This window comes from Microcaecilia unicolor, chromosome 12, assembly GCF_901765095.1.
Source record: "Microcaecilia unicolor chromosome 12, aMicUni1.1, whole genome shotgun sequence".
Taxonomy (NCBI): Eukaryota; Metazoa; Chordata; class Amphibia; order Gymnophiona; family Siphonopidae; genus Microcaecilia; species Microcaecilia unicolor.
Window position 1 is genome coordinate 85,378,442 of NC_044042.1, and position 13,125 is coordinate 85,391,566.

The 13,125-nt window shown below is 39.2% G+C and overlaps 1 long non-coding RNA gene across 3 annotated transcripts; it reads left to right on the top strand.

The window, feature by feature from the left end:
* Positions 1 to 147: 147 nt before the first annotated feature.
* Positions 148 to 7,820, top strand: LOC115481783. Of its 3 annotated transcripts, XR_003944004.1 has the most exons (4): positions 148 to 240; positions 3,150 to 3,420; positions 4,605 to 6,029; positions 6,141 to 7,820. It is a non-coding gene; the product is annotated as an uncharacterized LOC115481783 (long non-coding RNA). The 3 variants fall into 3 exon arrangements; XR_003944002.1 differs by having other exon boundaries at positions 4,605 to 7,820; XR_003944003.1 differs by having other exon boundaries at positions 148 to 236; positions 4,605 to 7,820.
* Positions 7,821 to 13,125: the final 5,305 nt, after the last annotated feature.

Here is a 13,125-nt window from a genome sequence, read left to right on the forward strand (position 1 = left end):
CCTCTGCAACCAAGACAGCCAATAGTGCCTGAGAGAGCCTGCCGACCATTGGCCAGGTGTGGGGAAGCCGTGCGTTCCGATAGGACAAGCTCAGTGGGGGTGGGGGGGGGGGGGGGTACAGACTGCGTTAGTTCTGAGGGAAAAACAGTCAACACAACAGTATGGAGGAGTTTGAATGGATGACCTGGTTTCTCTCTGCGTCTCCATTGCAGTGCAAATGGACCGGAGAGAAGGAGGTAGGTGAGTTGGAAACTTGGTTTGTGGTTCATAGTAGGCAAGTTTCCCGCACAGAATTTTTACCATGTTGCCAACCCCGCTTATTTCCAGAGAGTGGCGATGGCAACAAGCCCAAAAATAAGCTACCTGCGAGTTTTCAACCCCAAAACTTTATAACTCCCTATATCTAGAAAAGTCTAAGGGGGGGGGGACAAGCCACATACGAAATACAATAAAAAATTGTTTCTTTCCCAGACCACAAGAACTTACTTAAAATTGTGTCAATACTTTTATAAAAGCAAGGGGGAAATAAAATAGGTAACATAATTAAAATGAACGTAATTTTGGGGGAGGTCATTTTTATTGATTCCAGCCGACCCCACCAGGACAGGTAAAGAGGAGAGCAGGTTTTGAATTTATTTGTAATATTGTTTTCCCCTAATCCCTTCTCTATTACATATATATTGATATTCTTTGATTTGACTATTTGATTATTCCTTGTACTTTGCATTTCTCTTCCCTGTATCATTATAAAATTAATAAAAATTTCAAGAAGAAAAATTTTCTTTCCTCAACTTTTTTTTCCCTCGAGTAATTTGTAATAGTATAAAATGAAGCATACTGCAAATTAAATGAAATAAGCCCAAACTCGTGGGAAATAAGCGAGGTAGGCAAAACTGCAGTCTACGTGCCAGCAGCATCAGAGGTCTCTAGATCTACTTGGTGCAGGTGTGTGTCGATCTTCACGTGGGTTGCCACAGGTGCCAGTTGTTGGTCTTTCAGCTTGGGCAGAGAGGCTTGTGTAGCTGACTGGGCTGGAATATTGAAGCAGGATTGGAGAATTTGTACCAGCTTTATTTCATGCTCTATAACCTACGATGGCTCCTAGTATGCCCTTAACTACCCAACCAGCGCAAATTAAAAAAATAATAATAAAGTAACTCCTGGTGTTTTATTTAACATGGCTTTGGTGGCAAACAGGAGTTATTTTATTATTTTTTTAAAATTTGTGGAGGGGGGGCTTGCTGTATGCTTTTCCTCCGTGGTCAATGTTAGGTCGTCCGTTGAGAAAAGTGGCAGCCCATTGGGGCAGGGTGATCCTGGTGGCCCTGGACTGGCTGAGGTGCCCGTGGTATGTGGACTTAGGCTCTTGGACAGAGAGGTAGGAACTTTGGCCTATCAATTACCCAGAGACCCGAACCATCTGCTTGGCTTTCCAGGTTTTTCTTCACAATCCTGGCAGGGAAGGCTCTCTGGGTGATATTGGACCATGCAACCATGATGGCTTATATCAGCAAGCAGTGAGAGACCAAGAGGGTAATAGTGGCTCTGGAGGGTGTGTCACTGCGCCATTGGGCGGAGAAGAATTTGTTAGTCCTCTCATCAACTCACATGGATTGGAGAACACGCTGGCAAGTGGGAGCTGTTTCCAGAAGTTTGGTCACGTGGATCACTGGGGGTTTCTTTCTTGAGATCTGATGGTCTTAAGGGAGGCTATAGCTGTGAGCATAGACACGCTGGTACAACTCTGGCCCCACAGGGAGCCCACTTGTGTCCCTCCCCTTGGCATCTGATTGGCAGAGTGCTGCAGAGGGTGTTAAGACATCCCTTGTTGGTGATTTAGCGGCATCAGATTAGCTGTGATGCCCTTGGTACACAGACCTCCAGTGCCTTCTGGAGGGCTTCCTTCCTTTTAACAAGGACCTCGGCGATCATCTGGCAGGGTCCCATCTTAATGGAGGTTCTGTCTCCCTTTTTTTTCCCTTGAGTGACATCAACTGAAGAATAAAGGTTACTTGGCATTGGTTATTCAGACCTTGTTGTAGTCCCGCCTCCCAGGGTTGGCCCAGGGCAGAGATGCCTCGCTCCCCCCTTCCCCCGGGCTAAGTTTCTTCTTTCTTCATGTTCCAAAAGCTGGTGGAGGTAGTGATTCCAGTACACTGCCCTGTCGCCGACATTGGCCTCTTCTCTGCTTCGGCCGCCTCTGATGAAACAGGAAGTTACATCAGAGAAGTGGCTACAGTAAAGAGAAGAGGCAGGTGCTGGCGGCAGTGCAGCGTACTGGAATCGCTGCCACCGCCGGCTTTTAAACATAAGGTAAATCTTGGGGAATGGGGTGGAGGAAGGAAGGGGGAGATGCCGCTTCCAGAAGAGTGCAGGCACAGACACTCACATCAGGTGGCCTAATGGCCCTGCCTCCACCTCTGTGGCTTATGTTCACATGTGGAGACTGTTTGAGAGCTGGTGCTCTGAGAGGCATACTTCACCATGCAAAGCACTGTGCCAGCTAGTTGGCCTTCCTACAGCAGGGTTTGGAGCATGATTTAGCCCTTAAGAGCATAAGAATTGCCATTCTGGTTCAGACCGATAGTCCATCTAGCCCACAAGTATCTGGCAGAATCTAAGAATAGCAAGATTACATGCTACCAACCCCAGGAATAAATAGTAGCTTTCCCCTATCTATCTTAATAGCAGTTTATGGACTTTCCTCCAAAAACTTGTCCAAAACTTTAAAAAATGCAGATATGCTAATTGCTTTTTCCGCACCATCATCCAATAACGAGTTCCAGAGCTGAACTATTCATTGAATGGAAAAATATATTTTCTCCTATTTGTTTAAAACTATGAACCATGTAACTTCATGGAGTGTCTTCTTGTCATCTTAATTTTTTGAAAGAGTAAACAATCAAATCATGTTTACCTGTTCTACTCCACTCAGGATTTCGTGGACCTCTAATCATATCCTCCCCTCAGCAGTCTCTTTTCCAAGCTGAAGAGCCCTAAGCCTTTTCTCATATGAGAGGAGTTCTAGCCCCTTAATCATTTTGGTTGCCCTTTGAACCTTTTCTAATTTCTCTCTCTCTATATTCATATATATATATATATAATTTTTTTAAATATCTTTTGAGCTTCTTACTCTTTCTAATTTTCAGAACAGGTTTGTCAAGAGGGAAGGTTCTTTGAGTTGGTTCCTACAGTACACGAGATCAAGCTGAACCGACCTTCAGAAGTGCTGGAGGTTTCAGTGGAAGGTCACCAGATTGAGGAAACAGTGCTGACTTTGGTTCACCCACCATCCTCCTCCAGAACACTGGGGTATTCCATTGGAACAGTGGGAACACAAGGCTTGGATTTTGAGTTTACTTATGTGACATTCTGCTGATGAACTTGACAGCGTTAAGAGAGGCTATGGGAGATTTCAAGGTAAAGTAGAGTTTCCCCATCTGTGCAAACAGGTCATAGAATCCATTATAACACTTCATCTGCAAACATTCTCATTAAGGGAAAGGGCAATGGGACTTGATATACTGCCTTTCTGTGGTATTTTGCAACTACATTCAAAGTGGTTTACATATATTCAGGTACTTATTTTGTACCAGGGGCAATGGAGGGTTAAGTGACTTGCCCAGAGTCACAAGGAGCTGCAGTGGGAATCAAACCCAGTTCCCCAGGATCAAAGTCCGCTGCACTAACCACTAGGCTACTCCTCCACTGTAAATCCAAAACAGAATGTAATCTAATAGAAGTTGGAAAGGGCCATGGAAGCACTTTACTTAGATGAGAAGTCTTTTTCATGCAACATGACTTCAACATTTGTCAAAATATAATAAAAATGTAGCAGAAACGCTTTTCAGTCTTTATATAGACACGCTATAATAGCTGGCTTTAAATTCATAAGCTGAATTGGGTATTTAGTAGTCATTTGTGTAGTTAATTAGAAATCCAGCAATGAGTTATTTAAAGGTGGCTTTTACAAAGGTTTCGCACATAAAAAAAAGTTCTAATCTTTTCCTGAAATACCAAGGTGCCTTTTACAAAGCCATGGTAGTGTTTTTAGCTCGTGGTAAAAATCAGCTGGCAGTAAATGCTGAGTTGCCCTTCATATGGGTGTCTTAGCGTTTACCACCAGCTGATTTTTACTGCGAGCTAAAAACACTAGCGCGGCTTTGTAAAAAGCCCCTTAGTATTTCAGAAAAAGATTAAAACTTTTTTTTATTTGAGTGACCTTAGCATGTTGTTTAGTTGTTGAAGGTTTTATATTATGGCTAAGTAATGAACGATAAGTTGATATCTTTTTATTTATTTATTACATTTGTACCCCACGCTTTCCCACATAACAGCAGGTTCAATGCGGCTTACATAGTAAATAGAATTATAAAGTATTATATGGAGAACATTACAACCTGATATATACATAGTAGTAGTAAGGTTTAAGAAAATGTGAACATGGAAAGGTAAATGAGGCAAGATAGACAAAAGGAAAGAGATTATTTGTACACCGCAATGAACCCTTTTGGGGAAATTAGTGGTTTATGAGTACTATATTGATATATTTCTATTATATCTTTGCTGTCTGAATTTAATATTCATTTTCCTTTCTTTTCTAGGATGCACTGTAGAAGATGAAAGTGGTGAACTAGGACAAATATCCCTGGAGTTCTACAGACAAAAATTGTTGGCTTTTCTCAGATAATGGTTACCACCACCCAAGGGATGCACTCATGATCAATGTGAACTTGACTGATGCTGGCAAAGGTGGGGAAGAAACGTGGTGAAAAGATCAACATTGTAAAAGTGATGAACATGCATGAATACCTGCCACAGTCAGGCAATTTTTGTTTTCTATTTTTAAATGCAATTTACATATTATAGTATACGGTTGTACAGAAAGTGCTAAAGATACACACTATTATAAATTAAATTATATATAGTAAAGAAAAAAAATCTCAGTAGCATCTATCAAGCCCACACTACGAGGATGACCAGGACAGAAACTTGAGAAGAAATAAATGTCAGCAATAAAACAAACAGCAAAAAAGTACTGTGTTCCAGGAACATTTAGATTTACAACAGATACAAATCTTAAACAAGATCTACACTCAAGTTCCTTCTTCCTATTAATAAAGGTGACTGGAGGCTTGAAAACTATATTTCACACAACCATATTTAACTATACATTTGACAGAAGTTTAAAGGATGTTCAGCCTTACTTGTACAAAATCTCCTACCAAGTTACAGATTCACATTGTATATGTCACCACTACAGTGAGGAGACTGACTCACCATGCAGCTTTACCGGCTTGTAGGAAGCTTTTAGCCTCGGTTTGCTGTAGCTGATGTAACTGATACAGGCTACATGTATATCGTGAGCAACTTAATAATAATCCTCTTTAAAATGAGTACTTCCTAAATTTTTATATTTTATATATTTTTTTATCAATTTTCCTAAAAATAGGGAGGAAAAGCCTCAACAGACTCCATCTTGGCAGAAGAACCAATCGATTATGGGAATTCTCTCTGTCATCATGGGCTTAAAAAAAACTCCCAAAATTTTAATTGAAAATGGTACAAACTTTTTACTTAGCTTGAAAGATGCACAAACTCCTTCTATACCATTCCACGGCCGACAATGGCCAAAGTTTCAATAGCTGCGTCAGGGTCCGTGAAATACAAGCTCACTCCACTTCATGGCTGTTGAACTCGACTAAGTAAAAAGTTTGTCTGGACTATTTTCAATTAAAATTTTGGGAGGTTTTTTAGCCCATGATGACAGAACTCCCATAATCGATTGGCTCTTCTGCCAAGATGGAGTCTGTTGAGGCTTTTCATCCCTATTTTTAGGAAAATCGATAAAATATATAAAATTATAAAAATTTAGGAAGTTCTCATTTTAAAGAGGATTATTATTAAGTTGTTTGTGCTATATGTTACTCTCATGTGTTCCCTATATATTTTTTTATACAGACCATATGTAGCCAGCTGGAATGGAACAGAGCACCTGCCTGCCTGAGAGGACATGGTATTTTAAGTTTGTAAATTCCTGGCTTGGTTCTTTTTGTTCAGAATGCCTCATTCCTTTAAATAAAGTCATGAATGAGGTAGACTGGCATCTCCACCTATCTTATTTTTTCTGTGCATTTCAGAGCTTTGTGGCACTTGCACTAAGAAAACCAGTTCCCAGGAGTTACTGGCTTCAGACATCTCAAGAAAACAGCACCACTATCTTACCATCTTTCACTATGCACAGCAGTGTCTCCAGTGGTGTGGCTTGGCCCCACCCATTCTGTATCGTCATTTCCTGCTTGTTCAAGCTGAAACGCATGCCAAGACAGAGGAAGGCTTTTTACTGTCTGCTGTCCCTCTGATCTGTGCTTTTCATCCTGATTGTTGGTAACATCTTATTTCAGCATCTTTCACTACGCACAGCAGCATCTCCGGTGGTGCAGCTTGGACCCACCCACTGTGTCATCACTTCCTACCTTTTCAAGCTGAAAAGCGCGCCAAGAATGAAGCACACTGCCTTAGGCATGCCATCAAAGGGGCATGGCCTGCCCTTGTCAGATGGTGGCATTTTTTCAGAAACTGGGTACCTTAATGGAACAAATTGGTTGAAAGATAATCCTTCCTGATGAAAGAAGCCTTGCTATCCAATTCTAGAAACTGCTTCCAAACGCAACTTTGTGTGCAATTTTTAAGTTTGATTTTGTTTTTGGAATATGTTTTAGTAATGTTACGTAGGACTGCATTAACCAGATATTTTTTTATTGTGGTCACTTCACTGAAGTCTGTAGGCTGATAGGTTCCTTTTACTTTAAGTTTTTATTGTGGTGAGCTAAATATGTGACTTTAGCATGGCCATGAACCTGAGATAGTTGACATGTTTTCTTACTTCTGGGAAACAGCGATGTCTTCTACGGTCTTGGTTGGCAGATACTGACTGTTTTATATCTCACTTACGGCAGCCAAAAATACATCATGTATCTCACAGTCGTAATGCTTGACTGTGAGTTGGTTATGCCAAATTTAATAGAAGACACAGAAGAATCAACACGACAGATTTAGAAAGTTGAAACATGGCTCTTTTGCACACCAGTTGACCACAGTAGGTCATTTACAAGATGTTAGTTCAACTTATGCATATACCTGTTTATTATATTAACACCAGGTATGTAGTAAACAAAGCAAGTACAATTAAGAAGTGGATAGCAGAACAACCAGGCCTGGTGGTCATTTCAGAAACCTGGCTATAACTTTCTGATGATTCTGCAAATAGATATGGTTCACCAACCCAGGGAAATAAGGGAGAGGGTATAGCATTAATCTATACTTATTCCTCTTTGTTCAGAGGAAACTTGCTTTTATGTCATCTTCATTGGAGATGTTATCCTGTACTATTCAAGATGAGAAGATTCACTATGTTGTATTCTATTTTTTTCTGCCATGAAAATGGAAAATTGCTCATGAGAACTTTGTAGATTTTATAGCAGCAGTTAATATGGAATATGCCAATATTATCTTACTAGAGGACTTGAATCTACATTTAGAACAAAGTAGTGATCCTAAGGTCAAGACAGTAAATTTCTTTCTGAACTCATTAAATATATTACTCTCATTCGCTATCGCACATTCAAAGGGTCATCAGTTAGATCTCTTTGCATATAAAACTAACACTCTTGTACAGTCATCGCTGTATTACTGTTTGCAAGTGACCCTTGTAAAATGAAAAATGATAAATGATTAAAATAAAACTAACGCTCGATAATTTTTTGGTATCGAGACAACATTGGGACTCAGTTGGTCTGATCATTATAGACTATATTTTATAAGCTAATGGAAGGACATTATGAAAAAAATTTCAACATGTCAACTAATTATATTACAAGAGGTAAAAATGATAATACTTTCTGGAGCAGGGTAGATCATAGTTCAGAACAAGAAGTTGTTTTGTTATTACTAAACTGGAATGAGCTTGGCAGAAAAATCTTAGACGAAATAGCACTGCTTAAGAAATGACCTGACAAAGTGAGGCAAAATTGGTTTAACAAAGAGCTTTTGAAAATTAAGATTTTTTTAGGAAACATTTTATTTATTTATTAAGGTATTTATACCCCACATTATCCCCACACACATGCAGGCTCAATGTAGCTTACATAAACTGGAGAGAGAGAGAGAACTCCAGGTGATATCAGATACAAATGCGAATAGTAGAGCAGAAGGGCAAGAAAGAAAGGATACTTTACATATAACAGGACAAAAGAATAGGACTAAACAGGATCCACGTATGCCAGCTGGCAGAGGCGATAATCCTATATTGTTCCCGGAGAAAATGCTTTGGTAAACAGATGCGTTTTTAGTGCCTTGCGAAAGGTAAGGTAGTCTCTCAGACTGGTGATGTCTCTAGGAAGTGCATTCCATAGTTGCGCACTGATGAAGGGAAAGCTTGATGTTTGAATAGATCCGTGCTTACAGCCTTTCCAGCTGGGATAGTGCAAGGTGAGGTATAATCTTGAGGACAGGTCAGCATTTCTGGCTGGCAAGTCAATCATATTCAGCAAGTAACTTGGGACATCCCCATTGATGATTTTGTGAACCATGGTGCAAACCTTGAATTCAGTGCGCTCCTTCATCGGAAGCCAGTGAAGTTTAGCAAGAAGAGGCGTCGCACTATCGAACCGGGCTTTATTGAAGACCAAGTTTCGCTGCCGTATTTTGGACAGTCTGTAGTTTTCTCAAGACAAAACCCTTACACCCTGCTAATGTACCATTGCAGTAGTCTGTGTGACAAAGCACCAATGATTGTACCATATTTCCAAAGAGTGGTCTCGGGAAGAGGTGGCGTACTCGCTTGAGCTTCCACAACATGATGAACATCTTTTTGGCTAACGGTCAAATATTACTCCCCAAATTTTCAAACTATCAGAGATAGGAAGGGTTGGAGTATTTACCACATTACATTACATCCGGATTTGTATCTGCTAATGCCTTGCAGTTCTAAGTGGGTTCCAAATTAAAGAAACCAGAACAAACTTCTAGGCAGCAGTAGAAAAAAAGAAAACACTGTAGTTACAACATTTTCTAAATAGGTTTTTATATGCTTCCTAAATGACAAGTAGGACTGAGATGGAAAAAACAATCCTGCAATTTCTTTTCATAAACATGTTCCCTGATGCTACTAACCCATCAAAATGACTTAATCTTTTCTTTCCTTTAACTGTAGAAAATATGAAAAAGTTATCAGTAATAAATCTCCAGGCTCTATTAGAGGAAGCAAAACAAAAGTGAGCAAGCATATAATTAGGAATCTGCCCTTGTAACACTTTAAAAAGAAAGCAAGCTAATTTAAACCAATGAAGTTTTATATAGAAAGAAGAAACAGTCAAACCAAAAATCAATCTGAACACCGATTTCTGCACTGTTTGCAGCTTTCTTAATGAGCCCTTAGAGCAACCCAGATAGATCAAATTGCAGTAATCAAGAGAGTACAACAAAGAGGGTATCAATTGTTCATATTAAGTAAATTCAAAAACTTTTTCCTAATTCTATGAAGCTTCTTCAGTGAAAAGAAACACTTTTTAACTACACAGTTTACCCGTGGTTCTAATGAGATAGTACTGTCAAATTTGAACCTCCAAAATCTTAACTGAGGAAAGTTGGAAATCAACATTATTAATAGTAAGCTTCTGAGGGATTTGTTCGGGTCTAGAATGAAAACATAGACAACAGCTTAGAGGAAAACAGACTGCAATGGAGGGTGGTAATAAACAATTATAAATCTAAGGTTAAGCCGGCTAAGTTATCCTACTTTATATCTTTGATTAGGAAGTAAGGTTTTGATGGAAAAATTATCATCCTATATAATAATTTGTCTGTCCCTGGATGGCTGGCTCTCTAGGTTCGTAATCGTATGCAAATGAGCTTACGTCATCTCACCTCCTGCATTCCCTTTCCACTGTGTCCTGCCCTCGCAGAAAGACGAAATGATGTGAGAGGAGGGCGGGACACTGAGAGGGAAGGGGAGGCGAGCCGAGCCTGCCGCCGCTGCGACCTCGGACATGGACATGGATGGGAGGGCAGGGGAGAGAGATAAGAACATGCTTTCACGATACCCTTGCTAGCGCCTGTTTAATTTTTTTTTTTTCACGAAACGGGCTTTTTTCCTAGTATTGAATAAATTAACCAACTCATCAAAGTTACTGTCCACTGATAACTCTTCCCCTTCGGCCAAGGATCATGCCCTATTCTTTAAGGGTAAAACTGATAAAATCAGACAAGCCCTTATTCCTTTTAATTTAACAGATTTAGATGTTCTCTTCTGAAAATGATGAAGGCATAGTGTACCTCTTATACCCTTCCTTCCCAAACTTTTGTTTCCATGTATTTGAAAAAATACTCCTCTACTGGTACTTGGACAACTGCCCAGTATATCTAATGAGAAATGCCTGAGGAAGTTTTATTAAATAGCTATACATGCTTAACACTGGTTGGTTCTTTTCCTTGCAATATTGCTTATAATTTACTAACGCCTATCAGTAAGAATTCCTCTTTAAAGACCAATAATGTAAGTAAATATAGATCAGTGTCATGTATACTTCTATTAACTAAGGTGATGGAAGGAATATTTGGAATATGATAATACCTTACATGAACCTCAGTCCAGTTTTAGATGTGGTTATAGCACAGAAACAGTTCTGGGGACCTTGCTATCGGAGTTTAGAGGAGAGATTAGTAATGGTAAAAGGGTTCTTTTAATGCAGTTTGATATGTCGAATGCATTTGATTTGGTGAAAGTCAAATTATGGTATACATAATTTAGGAAGAGTGGTTCCAGGGATCCTGGATCCTCACTTATGGAGTTCCCCAAAGTTCGCTAATGTCGCCAATCCTGTTTTAATATTCTTTTAGACCCCTTAAGTTATAAACTCTCCAAAATGGGCTTTGCCCTTTTATGTGGGGGATATTATATGTATCCCGTTTACGCGGGTTTGATATTTTAGAGTCTTGGGCATTGATGTTCAAATTTAAACTTAATAAAGACAAGACTAAATATTTAGGAGCCCTTTTACTAAGGTGTGCTGGTGTAGGCATGTGTTTTGGACGCATGCATGTCCATTTTTCAGTGCACCTGGCAAGGACAAAATGTGGTATGGCTACCATGGCAATAGCATGCAATAAGTCAGGCCATGCGGCAGGTGGTTCACTTAAGACACAGTCGTTTCTTTTCCCCAAAAATGATCAGTCTTTCACCTGCTGTGGTAAAAGAGGACCTCAGTGTGCATCAAAAACCCACACTGACACTAGCGCAGACCCCCTTTTACCACAGCTTAGTAAAAGGGCCCCTAAATGTTTGTGCTAAAGCATGTTAAGCCCCAAACTTAATGTCCTTTATTAGAAAGGTCCCATTGTCAAACTGTCATTTCGATGATTCTAAGATCAGGTCTTTTTGTAGGAAGAGAGTTACATTTTTGTTAAAAATCAACTGATATCATAAAGATCCTGTGGTGTTCTAAATTTCCTGTTGATATGGAAAGAGAAATGTATTTACTGTACTAAAATGTACAGCATTATACAAAAGAAAACAAATATTTCAGCACCAGTAATCAGGGTGCAGTTCTGTGGCAGTAGCAAATGCCTTTCATAAAACATAATATAGGCCTTAACTGTTTCTCAGTTTGGGTCATACAGTAAAAATGACTGACAGAATCTTTTCATCCTTAGTATAAAAATCAACGTTAGCTTTATCCCAGTTCCATAATTAATTTAGTTTGGTTACTTGATTTGGAGTAATTAATTAACTAATTAGGATTTCTTTACTACCGTTTTGAAGGAATTCACTCAAGGCAGTATACAACAAGAATAAGTCAAGCATAAGCAATAGACAATTACCGCAGTAAAAATATTCAAATAACAATACAAAGTATGGCACAGTATACTATTTACAATGTCAATACAATACGTAAAATGCAAAGATGAAACATACATATGTAAGAGAGTAAAATGAGTTAGAAAAGAAGGGGAGTTTGTGTCAGTCATATTTATTTATTTATTGGTGTTTATTAATCACCTTTATGAAGAGAATCCCCAAGGCGGTGTACAGCAGGTACAGTTTAACATAAAACTTACAATTTTGTTAACAACATAACAATAGTAAAATAACCAAGAAGAATATAAAGAAGAATGATTTAATTCTTCTGATGATGAGAGCTGTAATCTTGGAGGGAACAAGCTGTGAATATTATCTGTTGTGTCATGGGAGTAGTATGTTTCATTTTGGGGCGGGGAGCAAAGGGTGGGGATTGACAAATTAGCATATCATTTGCATAAATATCTCATACATATTAATTATGGTTATTCAAAACACACACACCAGACTAAAACACTGACTATGAAGCGAGCATATCAAAACAGTGGAGATGTATGTATGTGTGTATATTTCTTTTTCTTTTTTTTTTTTTTAACTAGAGGAGTGTGGTAGCCGTGTTAGTCCACTCTTAAGGTTATCAATAGAAATCAAACAAAATAAAACATGGAAAAGAAAATAAGATGATACCTTTTTTATTGGACATAACTTAATACATTTCTTGATTAGCTTTCGAAGAAGGGCAACCTTCGAAAGCTAATCAAGAAATGTATTAAGTTATGTCCAATAAAAAAGGTATCATCTTATTTTCTTTTCCATGTTTTATTTTGTTTGATTTTTTTTAACTGAAATGAGCCAGCACCATGGGAAATTTCTCTCATTATGCCCCCTCTCACATTCACATTGATTAGCAAGTAGAGAGTGCACTTTCCCTTCCTCCTTCCTTACCAGCACTTCCCCTTACCATGCACATGGATAGAAAAACATAGCGCCCCCCCCCCACACACACACACACGCATACAAACAGGCAGAATGTTTTTCCTGTGGCCATCCACAGGCAGCACTTATTCCTCCCCCCTTCCCACAGGTAGCACTTTTTTCTAGCCCTTCTCCCTCGGAGGCAACACACCCAGGCATAAGATTTTTCCTCTTGGCCCCAAAAGAGGGCCAACAGTGGTTATAAGCAACAAAAATTATCCAAGTTAAATTATGTTGCCTAGAATTCTACTATAAAAAAAATACTGACCCCCTGACTCCGAATTGTCATAGTA